Source organism: Pseudophryne corroboree, unplaced genomic scaffold (genome assembly GCF_028390025.1).
Source record: "Pseudophryne corroboree isolate aPseCor3 unplaced genomic scaffold, aPseCor3.hap2 scaffold_804, whole genome shotgun sequence".
Classification (NCBI taxonomy): Eukaryota; Metazoa; Chordata; class Amphibia; order Anura; family Myobatrachidae; genus Pseudophryne; species Pseudophryne corroboree.
This window is the reverse complement of record NW_026970383.1, coordinates 184,346-199,174: the sequence shown is the minus strand read 5'-3', so window position 1 is coordinate 199,174 and position 14,829 is coordinate 184,346. Positions and strand designations below refer to the sequence as shown.

The window sequence follows — 14,829 nt, the reverse complement described above, 5'->3', positions numbered from 1 at the left end:
CTGTCAAGTGAAGGAGATCCAACTGAGGCAGCACAAGGGAACTCTCGAAAGAAGAACAAGGCTAGAGGAAAATCTGAGACAAAGAAATCTGACTTTTACCAGAGCTGACCAGAGGAAAGCACAAACACAGTCCCCCACTACCACAAATAATGCAGTCGAGTTTCCCACATTTGGGGAAATCACAGGGATCAGCATACCCAAAATGCAATGAATGAACCTCACCCTCGGAGAACAATCTTCATGACCATGGTATCTCCTATGCAAAATAACTATGATTTGGGATAGGGCTGGGGAGGGCCGCTGCTCAGGCACATCTCTGTCAAGTAAAGGAGATTCAACTGAGGCAGCACAAGGGAACTCCCATCTGGGGACAACAACTGCAGGGAGAACACATATTTTCAGATGAACATGGGAGGGCAGAAGGCTGCCTAATACTGAAGCACCCCCAAACAACAAACCAAATGCAACAACTAGTACAAGCATTCCTGGGGGAAGTTCTGCAGAAGACGGATTTGCATACGGTGATGTCATCCAAGCAGTGGGCCAAAGTTGGCTGGAACCCTCATCTGCATATGAAAAGAGAAAAGGGGTATGCAGGGCATGGCGGCCTTTTGCGGCGCTTGGATGACCCTTAGTTCGCATTAAACACCCCCACCCTCCTTCGGTGTGGGGCTCATGTTGGCTATGCCCCAGCCCCTGAAGCATTCAAGCTGATTTCTTGCAGCAGCTGGGCACTGTAACAGCTCCAGAGCTGCTCTGTACGGCAAGTAAAAGGGTGTGGGCCCTGCAGCACTACCTGTAGTTTGCATTGTGCATTGGAAGGCACTTAAGAATAGAGAAGTGGAAACAGACAGCAAACTAGGCTGGAGAGAGACCTGAGACAAAGAGATCTGAATTATACGAGAGCCGACCAGGGGAAACACAAATTATGCAGTCAAGTTTCCCACATTTGGGGAAATCGCAGGAGCAGCACACCCAGAGTGCAATGGGTGAGCCTTGCCCTGGGAGAAGCACCTACGTGATCATAGTATCTCACCTGGCAGGTAAGTAGGAGTTGGGCTAGAGCTGGGGAGGGTCGCTGCTCGGGTACCCCCCTGTCAAGTGAAGGAGATCCAACTGAGGCAGCACAAGGGAATTCTCGAAAGAAGAACAAGGCTAGAGGAAGATCTGAGACAAAGAAATCTGACTTTTACCTGAGCTGACCAGAGGAAAACACAAACACAGTCCCCCACTACCACAAATAATGCTGTCGAGTTTCACACATTTGGGGAAATCACAGGGGTCAGCATACCCAGAATGCAATGAATGAACCTCACACTGGGAGAATAATCTTCATGACCATGGTATCTCCTATGCAAAATAAGTATGATTTGGGATAGGGCTGGGGAGGGCCGCTGCTCAGGCACATCTCTGTCAAGTAAAGGAGATTCAACTGAGGCAGCATAAGGGAACTCTCATCTGGGGACAACAACTGCAGGGAGAACACATATTTTCAGATGAACATGGGAGGGCAGAAGGCTGCCTAATACTGAAGCACCCCCAAACAACAAACCAAATGCAACAACTAGTGCAAGCATTCCTTGGGGAAGGCCTGCAGCAGATGGATTTGCATATGGTGATGTCATCCAAGCAGTGGGTCAAAGTTGGCTTCAACCCTCGTCTGCATATGAAAAAGAGAAAAGGGGCGTGCAGGGCATGGCGGCCTTTTGCGGCGCTTGGATGACCCCTAGTTCGCATTAAACACCTCCTACTCCTTTGGTGTGGGGCTCATGTTGGCTATGCCCCAGCCCCTGAAGCATTCAAGCTGATTTCTTGCAGTAGCTGGGCACTGTAACAGCTCCAGAGCTGCTCTGTACGGCAAGTAAAAGGGTGTGGGCCCTGCAGCACTACCTGTAGTTTGCATTGTGCATTGGAAGGCACAAAGTAAGCAGACGGGAGAAGTAAGGATAGTGCGCAAGGCCATAGAATGGAGCGGCTTAAGAAAAGAGAAGTGGAAACAGACAGCAAACTAGGCTGGAGAGAGACCTGAGACAAAGAGATCTGAATTATACGAGAGCCGACCAGGGGAAACACAAATTATGCAGTCAAGTTTCCCACATTTGGGGAAATCGCAGGGGCAGCACATCCAGAGTGCAATGGGTGAGCCTTGCCCTGGGAGAAGCACCTTCATGATTATAGTATCTCACCTGGCAGGTAAGTAGAAGTTGGGCTAGAGCTGGGGAGGGTCGCTGCTCGGGCACCCCCCTGTCAAGTGAAGGAGAACCAACTGAGGCAGCACAAGGGAACTCTCGAAAGAAGAACAAGGCTAGAGGAAGAACTGAAACAAAGAAATCTGACTTTTAAAAGAGCTGACCAGAGGAAAGCACAAACACAGTCCCCCACTACCACAAATAATGCAGTTGAGTTTCCCACATTTGGGGAAATCACAGGGGTCAGCATACCCAGAATGCAATGAATGAACCTCACCCTGGGAGAACAATCTTCAAGACCATGGTCTCTCCTATGCAAAATAAGTATGATTTGGGATAGGGCTGGGGAGGGCCGCTGCTCAGGCACATCTCTGTCAAGTAAAGGAGATTCAACTGAGGCAGCACAAGGGAACTCTCATCTGGGGACAACAACTGCAGGGAGAACACATATTTTCAGATGAACATGGGAGGGCAGAAGGCTGCCTAATACTGAAGCACCCCCAAACAACAAACCAAATGCAACAACTAGTGCAAGCATTCCTGGGGGAAGGCCTGCAGCAGATGGATTTGCATATGGTGATGCCATCCAAGCAGTGGGTCAAAGTTGGCTTCAACCCTCGTCTGCATATGAAAAGAGAAAAGGGGCGTGCAGGGCATGGCGGCCTTTTGCGGCGCTTGGATGACCCCTAGTTCGCATTACACACCTCCACCCTCCTTCGGTGTGGGGCTCATGTTGGCTATGCCCCAGCCCCTGAAGCATTCAAGCTGATTTCTTGCAGCAGCTGGGCACTGTAACTGCTCCAGAGCTGCTCTGTAAGGCAAGTAAAAGGGTGTGGGCCCTGCAGCACTACCTGTAGTTTGCATTGTGCGTTGGAAGGCACGAAGTAAGCAGACGGGAGAAGTCAGGATAGTGCGCAAGGGCATAGAAGGGAGCGGCTCAAGAAAAGAGAAGTGGAAACAGACAGCAAACTAGGCTGGAGAGAGACCTGAGACAAAGAGATCTGAATTATACGAGAGCCGACCAGGGGAAACACAAATTATGCAGTCAAGTTTCCCACATTTGGGGAAATCGCAGAAGCAGCACACCCAGAGTGCAATGGGTGAGCCTTGCCCTGGGAGAAGCACCTTCATGATCATAGTATCTCACCTGGCAGGTAAGTAGGAGTTGGGCTAGAGCTGGGGAGGGTCGCTGCTCGAGCATCCCCCTGTCAAGTAAAGGAGATTCAACTGAGGCAGCACAAGGGAACTCTCATCTGGGGACAACAACTGCAGGGAGAACACATATTTTCAGATAAAAATCTTGGTCATGCTCTGGTTTCTCTTCAGAACGAACAAATCTTTCGCCTTTTACTAAAGATTTCCGTGGAGAGGAGCAAAACCGAGTTTTATCTCAATTTTTGCATGCCCCATCTTTTTGGGGTTTCTTTTATCGGTTTAAAGATAGAATGAGTGTGCTTTAATGTAAGCTCATTTGCATAGAAATGACAGTAAATGTTTGTTTCTTTTCAAACAGAACTTTCTTGACCATGCTACTTGCTTGAAAGATCTGGGAGCACATGGAATACAGTACAAACCATGCTTATAGCAAGGAGAAGACAGGTGAGAAATCTGCTTTCTTTCAAATTGGGCGCTCACTTTGATCTGAATGAGGACTGCTGGCACGGCACTCAGGCGACAGGTGGAATCTTGGTCATGCTCTGGTTTCTCTTCAGAACGAACAAATCTTTCGCCTTTTACTAAAGATTTCCGTGGAGAGGAGCAAAACTGAGTTTTATCTCAATTTTTGCATGCCCCATATTATTGGGGTTTCTTTTATCGGATTAAAGACAGAACGAGTGTGCTTTCTTGTTAGCTTTAATGTAAGTTTATTTGCATAACAATGACAATAAATGTCTGTTTCTTTTCAAGCAGAACTTTCTTGACCATACTAATTGCTTGAAAGATCTGGGAGCACATGAAAAAGAGTACAAACCATGCTTATAGCAAGGGGAAGCCTGGTGAGAAATCTGCTTTCTTTCTTTCAAATTGGGTGCTCACTTTGAGCTGAATGAGGACTGCTGGCATGGCACTCAGGCGACAGGTGGAATCTTGGTCATGCTCTGGTTTCTCTTCAGAACGAACAAATCTTTCGCCTTTTACTAAAGATTTCCGTGGAGAGGAGCAAAACTGAGTTTTATCTAAATTTTTGCATGCCCCGTCTTATTGGGGTTTCTTTTATCAGTTTAAAGATAGAACGAGTGTGCTTTAATGTAAGCTCATTTGCGTAGAAATGACAGTAAATGTTTGTTTCTTTTCAAACAGAACTTTCTTGACTATACTAATTGCTTGAAAGATCTGGGAGAACATGGAAAAGAGTACAAACCATGTTTATAGCAAGGGGAAGCCTGGTGAGAAATCTGCTTTCTTTCATTCAAATTGGGTGCTCACTTTGAGCTGAATGAGAACTGCTGGCATGGCACTCAGGCGACAGGTGGAATCTTGGTCATGCTCTGGTTTCTCTTCAGAACTAACAAATATTTCGCCTTTTATTAAAGATTTCCGTGGAGAGGAGCAAAACTGAGTTTTATCTCAATTTTTGCATGCCCCATATTATTGGGGTTTCTTTTATCAGTTTAAAGACAGAACGAGTGTGCTTTCTTGTTAGCTTTAATGTAAGTTTATTTGCATAACAATGACAGTAAATGTTTGTTTCTTTTCAAACAGAACTTTCTTGACCATGCTACTTGCTTGAAAGATCTGGGAGCACATGGAAAACAGTACAAACCATGCAGTATCACAAGAAGATAGAGCAGAATTGAGGACACGTCAACAATTTCTGCCGAAGGTGGTTCATCTTTCCACATGGTGCCTTTGGCCACTGACACCTTCGTTGAGTCAAAGTCTCTGGCTGTGGTCAGAACTTTGAAAATTTATGTCACCAGAACGGTTCAGATTAGGAAAACAGAGGCTCTGTTTGTCCTGTATGCTCCCAACATGATTGGGTGTCCTGCTTCCATGCAGACCATTATGCGCTGGATCTGTGGTAAGATTCAGCATGCTCATTCCACGGCAGGATTGCCGTTACTGAATTAGGTGAAGACCCATTCTACTAGAAAGGTGGGTTCATCCTGGGCAGCTGGTCGGGGAGTCTCGGCATTGCAACTTTGCCGAGCAGCTATTTAGTAAACACTTTTGCTAAGTTTTACAAGTTTGATACCTTGGCTGATGATAACCTCAAGTTGGGTCATTCGGTGCTGCAGAGTCGTACGCACTCTCCCACCCGTTCAAGAGCTTTGGTATAACCCCATGGTTCTTAATGTGACCCCAGCATCCTCTAGGTCGTATGAGAAAATAGGATTTTAATACCTACCGGTAAATCCTTTTCTCTTAGTACGTAGAGGATGCTGGGCACCCGTCCCAGTCCATACTGTGTCTGCAGTTATTACTTGTGGTTATACACATGTTGTGTTACGGTTCTGGTCAGCTTTTTGCTGCAATTGTTCATGCCGTTGGCTTGTGTTCTGTTGAATGCCACGTTCTGCGGCATGCTTAAGGTGTGAGCTGGTAAGATGCTCACCTTAGTTTAACAATAAATCCTTTCCTCGAAATGTCCGTCTCCCTGGGCACAGTTCCTATAACTGGAGTCTGGAGGAGGGGCATAGAGGGAGGAGCCAGTTCACACCCTTTGAAAGTCTTAAAGTGCCCATGTCTCTTGCGGATCCCGTCTATACCCCATGGTTCTTAATGTGACCCCAGCATCCTCTACGGACTAAGAGAAAAGGATGCCCTTGTGTACTATCCTGACTTCTCCTCCCGTCTGCTTACTTTGTGCCTTCCAACGCACAATGCGAACTACAGGTGGTGCTGCAGGGCCCACACCCTTTTACTTGCCTTACAGAGCAGCTCTGGAGCTGTTACAGTGCCCAGCTGCTGCAAGAAATCAGCATGAATGCTTCAGGGGATGGGGCATGGCCAACATGAGCCCCACACCAAAGGAGGGTGGGGGTGTTTAATGCGAACTAGGGGTCATCCAAGCACTGCAAAAGGCCGCCATGCCCTGCATGCCCCTTTTCTCTTTTTATATGCAGATGAGAGTTCCAGCCAACTTTGGCCCACTGCTTGGATGACATCACCGTATGCAAATCCGTCTGCTGCAGACCTTCCCCCAGGAATGCTTGTACTAGTTGTTGGATATGGTTTGATATTTGATGGTGCTTCAGTATTAGGCAGCCTTCCGCCCTCCCATGTTCATCTGAAAAGATGTGGTCTCCCTGCAGTTGTTGTCCCCAGACGAGAGTTCCCTTGTGCTTCCTCAGTTGAATCTCCTTAACTTGACGGGGGAGGGGCTGCCCGAGCTGCCACCCTCCCCAGCCCTATCCCAACTCATACTTATTTTACATATTAGATCTCTTGATCATGAAGATTGTTCTCACAGGGTGAGGTTCATCCATTATATTTTAAAATAGGAAGGTACAAATTACATATTTGAATTGCATCTATGTGCTGGATTCAAATGTCCCCCCCCCCCCTTCCTTTCTCAATTGTGCCCGTCAGCAGCTATTCTAAGGTTGCTGCCAATGGGTGTGACACATTAATTTCTTCTGTGGGGTACACTGGACTCCACAAGGATTCACATTGGGGTGTAGAGTAGGATCTTGATCTGAGGCACCAACCGGCTCAAAGCTTTTGACTGTTCCCAAGAAGCTCAGTGCATTCTCCTCTATAACCCCGCTTCCATGAACAGGGAGCTCAGTTTGTAGTTGGTGCCTTCAGTAGCAGGCCAATTAACAGGGGCCTGCCTCAGGCAGCCTATTCTTAGCTATTAATTTTGACAAGAAAAGAAGAACTTGTTTTATGAGAATCTACAAGGGCTGCAGCAGGCTAGGTCTAATAGACATCTTTACTGCAGCTTCATCACTCCCAGCGGCGCTGTATACTCCCGTGCCCTGGTTGCTGGGTCACTGCAGCGGAGGCTCCGGTTTCATCCTAAGGTCAGTCACACACACACCACCCTTCCGGATCACGAGGCCGCTGATGAAGGGGAGCGAGGCCGTAGGGGGTGGGCCGTGTGCGCACTGCGGTGGACACTGATTACTGGGCAGCCGCTCCACTAGCCACCAGGTACAGTTAAGGAGCACAGGTCTGGGGTTTTTTCTCCTATATTAACCCAATTTTGTACTGCCCGCAGCGCATTGTGATAGGTAATAGGGCCTGATTCAGGTTGGATTGCAATCACAATAAGCGATCCAACTGCAAAAATTGCTAAGAGCATACGCATGTGCCTGCATTTTCTGCGGCACCCCGCAGAGAATGTGATCGCCTCTGCCTGTCAATCGGGGCGGGGAAGGGGGGGAGAGGTGGGTCAGCAACACTCCATTTCCAAGTCAGGGATGGAGCGGTGCGGGGGCAAGGCTTCAAAATGGGGTCTGCAACGGAGGAGACACAGGGGGCGTGGTCACAGCGGCTGTATGACATCACATTCAGCAGCTGTGATCACAAAAATGGTGGCGGCTTCCTGCGCGCACATACAGTCTGCACCAGCAGGAGCCTACACCATTTTTTATGATCACGCTGAACTGCAGTGCGACTGCAATTACAGCATGGTCAAGAAGGGAGGCGTCATGCTGGGTGGCCATGCCCTGTCACTGTGCAGGAGCCAGCACCGCTCACACACTAGTCCCCGGGTGCAGCCCCCAACCCCCGGGACACCCGGAGCAACAAAATGTAGATTCAGGCCACCAGGCCACGCCCCTACCTATGAAACCATGCCTCCTTTTTACCATTGCGCTGCTTATCTGCGCGCACTGCATTACAATCTCCCTCGCCACCTCTCTGGGTGTCACCAGTGATAGTGACACCTCTGCCATGCTTGTAGCAGCTGGTCCTAAGATCTACGCCTCAAACCCTGAGTGTTTGCCCTTGTGACTTGTTGATCATCATAGCGAAGCAGATGCTTACAGAAAACTGCAGGGGCTTAGATTGAAAATAAAAAAATTGATGGGTATAAGGTAGAGAGGAGCGGGTTCGGTTCTCCGAGAACCGAATTCCCCACGAACTCCACGTGGTTTACACTGGTCCGAGGCTGGCTCGGTTGTTCCCGCCTGACTCGGAAAACCTGAACAAGGGAAAATGTCATCATCCCGCTGTCGGATTCTCGCGAGATTCGGATTCCATATAAAGAGCTGCGCGTTGCTGCCATTTTTACTCGTGCATTGAAGAGAGAGCGGAGAGGACGTGGCTATGTTCTCTCAGTGGAAATCTCAATATCAGTGCTCAGTATCAGTGGTTACTTATTGCTGCTCAGTAATACTAGTAGTGTGTCTCTCCTGCTCAGTGTCAGTTCTCAGTAGTATCCTCATCAGTGCTCAGTATCACTGCTCATTGTCTTGTGCTGCATTGTGGTGCTCAGCATACTACAGTACATTACTAATAGTCCAGTGCTGCATCTTGCTGCTCAGTGTCAGTTCTAGTATCCTCATCAGTGCTCACTATCACTGCTCATTGCATTGTGGTGTTCTGTATACTACAGTAACATAGTAATATAGTATATATAGAGGAGCGGGTTCGGTTCTCCGAGAACCGAATTCCCGACGAACTCCACGTGGTTTACACTGGTCCGAGGCAGGCTCGGTTGTTCCCGCCTGACTCGGAAAACCTGAACAAGGGAAAATGTCATCATCCCGCTGTCGGATTCTCGCGAGATTCGGATTCCATATAAAGAGCTGCGCGTTGCCGCCATTTTTACTCGTGCATTGAAGAGAGAGCGGAGAGGACGTGGCTATGTTCTCTCAGTGGAAATCTCAATATCAGTGCTCAGTATCAGTGGTTACTTATTGCTGCTCAGTAATACTAGTAGTGTGTCTCTCCTGCTCAGTGTCAGTTCTCAGTAGTATCCTCATCAGTGCTCAGTATCACTGCTCATTGTCTTGTGCTGCATTGTGGTGCTCAGCATACTACAGTACATTACTAATAGTCCAGTGCTGCATCTTGCTGCTCAGTGTCAGTTCTAGTATCCTCATCAGTGCTCACTATCACTGCTCATTACATTGTGGTGTTCTGTATACTACAGTAACATAGTAATATAGTAACATATGGCAACATAGTTTTTGAGGTTGAATAGAGGCAAATTGCCCATCGTGTTCAACCTGTTTTAAGTTGTGATGATTCTACATACTTGCTGAATAATGTTTTATGACTAGTTAGCTACTATAACTCATGTTACCCCCGGATTAACCATGTTGATATTTTAAGTATTATAACCTTGGATAGCTTTTTCATTCAGAAATGTATCCATTCCTTTTTTAAATCCAATTACAGAGTCCGCCATTACCACCTTCCCTGGCAGGGAATTCCACATCCTGATTGCCCTAACAGTGAAGATCATAGTATCTCACCTGGCAGGTAAGTAGGAGTTGGGCTAGAGCTGTGGAGGATTGCTGCTCGGGCACTCCCTGTCAAGTGAAGGAGATCCAACTGAGGCAGCACAAGGGAACTCTCGAAAGAAGAACAAGGCTAGAGGAAGATCGGAGACAAAGAAATCTGACTTTTACCAGAGCTGACCAGAGGAAAGCACAAACACAGTCCCCCACTACCACAAATAATGCAGTCGAGTTTCCCACATTTGGGGAAATCACAGGGGTCAGCATACCCAGAGTGCAATGAATGAACCTCACCATGGGAGAACAATCTTCATGACCATGGTATCTCCTATGCAAAATAAGTATGATTTCGGATAGGGCTGGGGAGGGCCGCTGCTCAGGCACATCTCTGTCAAGTAAAGGAGATTCAACTGAGGCAGCACAAGGGAACTCTCATCTGGGGACAATAACTGCAGGGAGAACACATATTTTCAGATGAACATGGGAGGGCAGAAGGCTGCCTAATACTGAAGCACCCCCAAACAACAAACCAAATGCAACTACTAGTGCAAGCATTCCTGGGGGAAGGCCTGCAGCAGACGGATTTGCATATGGTGATGTCATCCAAGCAGTGGGTCAAAGTTGGCTTCAACCCTCGTCTGCATATGAAAATAAAAAAGGGGTGTGCAGGGCATGGCGGCCTTTTGCGGCGCTTGGATGACCCCTAGTTCGCATTAAACACCTCCACCCTCCTTCGGTGTGGGGCTCATGTTGGCTATGCCCCAGCCCCTGAAGCATTCAAGCTGATTTCTTGCAGCAGCTGGGCACTGTAACAGCTCCAGAGCTGCTCTGTAAAGCAAGTAAAAGGGTGTGGGCCCTGCAGCACTACCTGTAGTTTGCATTGTGCGTTGGAAGGCACAAAGTAAGCAGACGGGGAAGTCAGGATAGTGCACAAGGGCATAGAAGGGAGCGGCTCAAGAAAAGAGAAGTGGAAACAGACAGCAAACTAGGCTGGAGAGAGACCTGAGACAAAGAGATCTGAATTATACGAGAGCCGACCAGAGGAAACACAAATTATGTAATCAAGTGTCCCACATTTGGGGAAATCGTAGGAGCAGCACACCCAGAGTGCATTGGGTGAGCCTTGCCCTGGGAGAAGCACCTTCCTGATCATAGTATCTCACCTGGCAGGTAAGAGTTGGGCTAGAGCTGGGGAGGGTCGCTGTACGGGCACCCCCCTGTCAAGTGAAGGAGATCCAACTGAGGCAGCACAAGGAAACTCTCGAAAAAAGAACAAGGCTAGATGAAGATCTGAGACATAGAAATCTGACTTTTACCAGAGCTGACCAGAGGAAAGCACAAACACAGTCCCCCACTACAACAAATAATGCAGTCGAGTTTCCCACATTTGGGGAAATCACAGGGGTCAGCATACCCAGAATGCAATGAATGAACCTCACCCTGGGAGAACAATCTTCATGATAATGGTATCTCCTATGCAAAATAAGTATGATTTGGGATAGGGCTGGGGAGGGCCGCTGCTCAGGCACATCTCTGTCAAGTAAAGGAGATTCAACTGAGGCAGCACAAGGGAACTCTCATCTGGGGACAACAACTGCAGGGAGAACACATATTTTCAGATGAAAATGGGAGAGCAGAAGGCTGCCTAATACTGAAGCACCCCCAAACAACAAACCAAATGCAACAACTAGTACAAGCATTCCTGGGAAAAGGTCTGCAGAAGACGGATTTGCATACGGTGATGTCATCCAAGCAGTGGGCCAAAGTTGGCTGGAACCCTCATCTGCCTATGAAAAGAGAAAAGGGGTATGCAGGGCATGGCGGCCTTTTGCGGTGCTTGGATGACCCTTAGTTTGCATTAAACACCTCCACCCTCCGTCGGTGTGGGGCTCATGTTGGCTATGCCCCAGCCCCTGAAGCATTCAAGCTGATTTCTTGCAGCAGCTGGGCACTGTAACAGCTCCAGAGCTGCTCTGTAAGGCAAGTAAAAGGGTGTGGGCCCTGCAGCACTACCTGTAGTTTGCATTGTGCATTGGAAGGCACAAAGTAAGCAGACAGGAGGAGATGTCAGGATAGTCCACAAGGGTATAGAAGGGAGGGGCTTAAGAAAAAAGAAGTGGAAACAGACAGCAAACTAGGCTGGAGAGAGACCTGAGACAAAGAGATCTGAATTATATGAGAGCCGACCAGGGGAAACACAAATTATGCAGTCAAGTTTCCCACATTTGGGGAAATCGCAGGGGCAGCACACCCAGAGTGCATTGGGTGAGCCTTGCCCTGGGAGAAGCACTTACATGATCATAGTATCTCACCTGGCAGGTAAGTAGGAGTTGGGCTAGAGCTGGGGAGGGTCGCTGCTCGGGCACCCCCCTGTCAAGTGAAGGAGATCCAACTGAGGCAGCACAAGGGAACTCTCGAAAGAAGAACAAGGCTAGAGGAAGATCTGAGACAAAGAAATCTGACTTTTACCAGAGCTGACCAGAGGAAAGCACAAACACAGTCCCCCACTACCACAAATAATGCAGTTGAGTTTCCCACATCTGGGGAAATCACAGGGGTCAGCATACCCAGAATGCAATGAATGAACCTAACCCTGGGAGAACAATCTTCATGACCATGGTATCTCCTATGCAAAATAAGTATGATTTGGGATAGGGCTGGGGAGGGCCGCTGCTCAGGCACATCTCTGTCAAGTAAAGGAGATTCAACTGAGGCAGCACAAGGGAACTCTCATCTGGGGACAACAACTGCAGGGAGAACACATATTTTCAGATGAACATGGGAGGGCAGAAGGCTGCCTAATACTGAAGCACCCCCAAACAACAAACCAAATGCAACAACTAGTAAAAGCATTCCTGGGAGAAGGTCTGCAGAAGACGGATTTGCATACGGTGATGTCATCCAAGCAGTGGGCCAAAGTTGGCTGGAACCCTCATCTGCATATGAAAAGAGAATAAGGGTTATGCAGGGAATGGCGGCCTTTTGCGGCGCTTGGATGACCCCTAGTTCTCATTAAACACCTCCATTCTCCTTCGGTGTGGGGCTCATGTTGGCTATGCCCCAGCCCCTGAAGTATTCAAGCTGATTTCTTGCAGCAGCTGGGCACTGTAACAGCTCCAGAGCTGCTCTGTAAGGCAAGTAAAAGGGTGTGGGCCCTGCAGCACTACCTGTAGTTCGCATTGTGCGTTGGAAGGCACAAAGTAAGCAGACGGGAGAAGTCAGGATAGTGCGCAAGGGCATAGAAGGGAGCGGCTCAAGAAAAGAGAAGTGGAAACAGGCAGCAAACTAGGCTGGAGAGAGACCTGAGACAAAGAGATCTAAATTATACGAGAGCCGACCAGGGGAAACACAAATTATGCAGTCAAGTGTCCCACATTTGGGGAAATCGCAGGAGCAGCACACCCAGAGTGCAATGGGTGAGCCTTGCCCTGGGAGAAGCACCTTCATGATCATAGTATCTCACCTGGCAGGTAAGTAGGAGTTGGGCTAGAGCTGGGGAGGGTTGCTGCTCGGGTACCCCCCTGTCAAGTGAAGGAGATCCAACTGAGGCAGCACAAGGGAACTCTCGAAAGAAGAACAAGGCTAGAGGAAAATCTGAGACAAAGAAATCTGACTTTTACCAGAGCTGACCAGAGGAAAGCACAAACACAGTCCCCCACTATCACAAATAATGCAGTCGAGTTTCCCACATTTGGGGAAATCACAGGGGTCAGCATACCCAAAATGCAATGAATGAACCTCACCCTCGGAGAACAATCTTCATGACCATGGTATCTCCTATGCAAAATAAGTATGATTTGGGATAGGGCTGGGGAGGGCCGCTGCTCAGGCACATCTCTGTCAAGTAAAGGAGATTCAACTGAGGCAGCACAAGGGAACTCCCATCTGGGGACAACAACTGCAGGGAGAACACATATTTTCAGATGAACATGGGAGGGCAGAAGGCTGCCTAATACTGAAGCACCCCCAAACAACAAACCAAATGCAACAACTAGTACAAGCATTCCTGGGGGAAGTTCTGCAGAAGACGGATTTGCATACGGTGATGTCATCCAAGCAGTGGGCCAAAGTTGGCTGGAACCCTCATCTGCATATGAAAAGAGAAAAGGGGTATGCAGGGCATGGCGGCCTTTTGCGGCGCTTGGATGACCCTTAGTTCGCATTAAACACCCCCACCCTCCTTCGGTGTGGGGCTCATGTTGGCTATGCCCCAGCCCCTGAAGCATTCAAGCTGATTTCTTGCAGCAGCTGGGCACTGTAACAGCTCCAGAGCTGCTCTGTACGGCAAGTAAAAGGGTGTGGGCCCTGCAGCACTACCTGTAGTTTGCATTGTGCATTGGAAGGCACTTAAGAATAGAGAAGTGGAAACAGACAGCAAACTAGGCTGGAGAGAGACCTGAGACAAAGAGATCTGAATTATACGAGAGCCGACCAGGGGAAACACAAATTATGCAGTCAAGTTTCCCACATTTGGGGAAATCGCAGGAGCAGCACACCCAGAGTGCAATGGGTGAGCCTTGCCCTGGGAGAAGCACCTACGTGATCATAGTATCTCACCTGGCAGGTAAGTAGGAGTTGGGCTAGAGCTGGGGAGGGTCGCTGCTCGGGTACCCCCCTGTCAAGTGAAGGAGATCCAACTGAGGCAGCACAAGGGAATTCTCGAAAGAAGAACAAGGCTAGAGGAAGATCTGAGACAAAGAAATCTGACTTTTACCTGAGCTGACCAGAGGAAAACACAAACACAGTCCCCCACTACCACAAATAATGCTGTCGAGTTTCACACATTTGGGGAAATCACAGGGGTCAGCATACCCAGAATGCAATGAATGAACCTCACACTGGGAGAATAATCTTCATGACCATGGTATCTCCTATGCAAAATAAGTATGATTTGGGATAGGGCTGGGGAGGGCCGCTGCTCAGGCACATCTCTGTCAAGTAAAGGAGATTCAACTGAGGCAGCATAAGGGAACTCTCATCTGGGGACAACAACTGCAGGGAGAACACATATTTTCAGATGAACATGGGAGGGCAGAAGGCTGCCTAATACTGAAGCACCCCCAAACAACAAACCAAATGCAACAACTAGTGCAAGCATTCCTGGGGGAAGGCCTGCAGCAGATGGATTTGCATATGGTGATGTCATCCAAGCAGTGGGTCAAAGTTGGCTTCAACCCTCGTCTGCATATGAAAAAGAGAAAAGGGGCGTGCAGGGCATGGCGGCCTTTTGCGGCGCTTGGATGACCCCTAGTTCGCATTAAACACCTCCACCCTCCTTTGGT

At 48.5% G+C, this 14,829-nt stretch overlaps 17 non-coding genes and 2 pseudogenes across 17 annotated transcripts; 4 read left to right on the top strand and 15 right to left on the bottom strand.

Annotated features, from left to right (window-relative positions):
• Positions 1-109: 109 nt before the first annotated feature.
• LOC135041709 (U1 spliceosomal RNA) lies at positions 110-273 on the bottom strand. The gene has a single exon (XR_010235090.1). It is a non-coding gene; the product is annotated as a U1 spliceosomal RNA (small nuclear RNA).
• A 615-nt stretch (positions 274-888) lies between these two features.
• On the bottom strand, positions 889-1,051 carry LOC135041786 (U1 spliceosomal RNA). Its single transcript, XR_010235160.1, has one exon. It is a non-coding gene; the product is annotated as a U1 spliceosomal RNA (small nuclear RNA).
• A 152-nt stretch (positions 1,052-1,203) lies between these two features.
• On the bottom strand, positions 1,204-1,367 carry LOC135041739 (U1 spliceosomal RNA). The gene has a single exon (XR_010235119.1). It is a non-coding gene; the product is annotated as a U1 spliceosomal RNA (small nuclear RNA).
• Positions 1,368-2,038: 671 nt separating this feature from the next.
• On the bottom strand, positions 2,039-2,201 carry LOC135041812 (U1 spliceosomal RNA). The gene has a single exon (XR_010235173.1). It is a non-coding gene; the product is annotated as a U1 spliceosomal RNA (small nuclear RNA).
• Positions 2,202-2,353: 152 nt separating this feature from the next.
• LOC135041903 (U1 spliceosomal RNA) lies at positions 2,354-2,517 on the bottom strand. Its single transcript, XR_010235252.1, has one exon. It is a non-coding gene; the product is annotated as a U1 spliceosomal RNA (small nuclear RNA).
• Positions 2,518-3,188: 671 nt separating this feature from the next.
• On the bottom strand, positions 3,189-3,351 carry LOC135041773 (U1 spliceosomal RNA). Its single transcript, XR_010235148.1, has one exon. It is a non-coding gene; the product is annotated as a U1 spliceosomal RNA (small nuclear RNA).
• Positions 3,352-3,495: 144 nt separating this feature from the next.
• On the top strand, positions 3,496-3,611 carry LOC135041855 (U5 spliceosomal RNA). The gene has a single exon (XR_010235207.1). It is a non-coding gene; the product is annotated as a U5 spliceosomal RNA (small nuclear RNA).
• Positions 3,612-3,881: 270 nt separating this feature from the next.
• On the top strand, positions 3,882-3,997 carry LOC135041850 (U5 spliceosomal RNA). The gene has a single exon (XR_010235202.1). It is a non-coding gene; the product is annotated as a U5 spliceosomal RNA (small nuclear RNA).
• A 286-nt stretch (positions 3,998-4,283) lies between these two features.
• On the top strand, positions 4,284-4,399 carry LOC135041863 (U5 spliceosomal RNA). Its single transcript, XR_010235214.1, has one exon. It is a non-coding gene; the product is annotated as a U5 spliceosomal RNA (small nuclear RNA).
• Positions 4,400-4,673: 274 nt separating this feature from the next.
• LOC135041879 (U5 spliceosomal RNA) lies at positions 4,674-4,789 on the top strand. The gene has a single exon (XR_010235229.1). It is a non-coding gene; the product is annotated as a U5 spliceosomal RNA (small nuclear RNA).
• A 4,939-nt stretch (positions 4,790-9,728) lies between these two features.
• On the bottom strand, positions 9,729-9,892 carry LOC135041917 (U1 spliceosomal RNA). Its single transcript, XR_010235266.1, has one exon. It is a non-coding gene; the product is annotated as a U1 spliceosomal RNA (small nuclear RNA).
• Positions 9,893-10,562: 670 nt separating this feature from the next.
• Positions 10,563-10,725, bottom strand: LOC135041837 (U1 spliceosomal RNA). The gene has a single exon (XR_010235191.1). It is a non-coding gene; the product is annotated as a U1 spliceosomal RNA (small nuclear RNA).
• Positions 10,726-10,873: 148 nt separating this feature from the next.
• Positions 10,874-11,037, bottom strand: LOC135041921 (U1 spliceosomal RNA). The gene has a single exon (XR_010235270.1). It is a non-coding gene; the product is annotated as a U1 spliceosomal RNA (small nuclear RNA).
• A 695-nt stretch (positions 11,038-11,732) lies between these two features.
• LOC135041824 (U1 spliceosomal RNA) lies at positions 11,733-11,874 on the bottom strand (annotated as a pseudogene).
• Positions 11,875-12,026: 152 nt separating this feature from the next.
• Positions 12,027-12,190, bottom strand: LOC135041920 (U1 spliceosomal RNA). Its single transcript, XR_010235269.1, has one exon. It is a non-coding gene; the product is annotated as a U1 spliceosomal RNA (small nuclear RNA).
• A 693-nt stretch (positions 12,191-12,883) lies between these two features.
• On the bottom strand, positions 12,884-13,025 carry LOC135041789 (U1 spliceosomal RNA; annotated as a pseudogene).
• A 152-nt stretch (positions 13,026-13,177) lies between these two features.
• Positions 13,178-13,341, bottom strand: LOC135041915 (U1 spliceosomal RNA). Its single transcript, XR_010235264.1, has one exon. It is a non-coding gene; the product is annotated as a U1 spliceosomal RNA (small nuclear RNA).
• Positions 13,342-13,956: 615 nt separating this feature from the next.
• On the bottom strand, positions 13,957-14,119 carry LOC135041785 (U1 spliceosomal RNA). The gene has a single exon (XR_010235159.1). It is a non-coding gene; the product is annotated as a U1 spliceosomal RNA (small nuclear RNA).
• A 152-nt stretch (positions 14,120-14,271) lies between these two features.
• Positions 14,272-14,435, bottom strand: LOC135041737 (U1 spliceosomal RNA). The gene has a single exon (XR_010235117.1). It is a non-coding gene; the product is annotated as a U1 spliceosomal RNA (small nuclear RNA).
• Between the last annotated feature and the right edge of the window lie 394 nt (positions 14,436-14,829).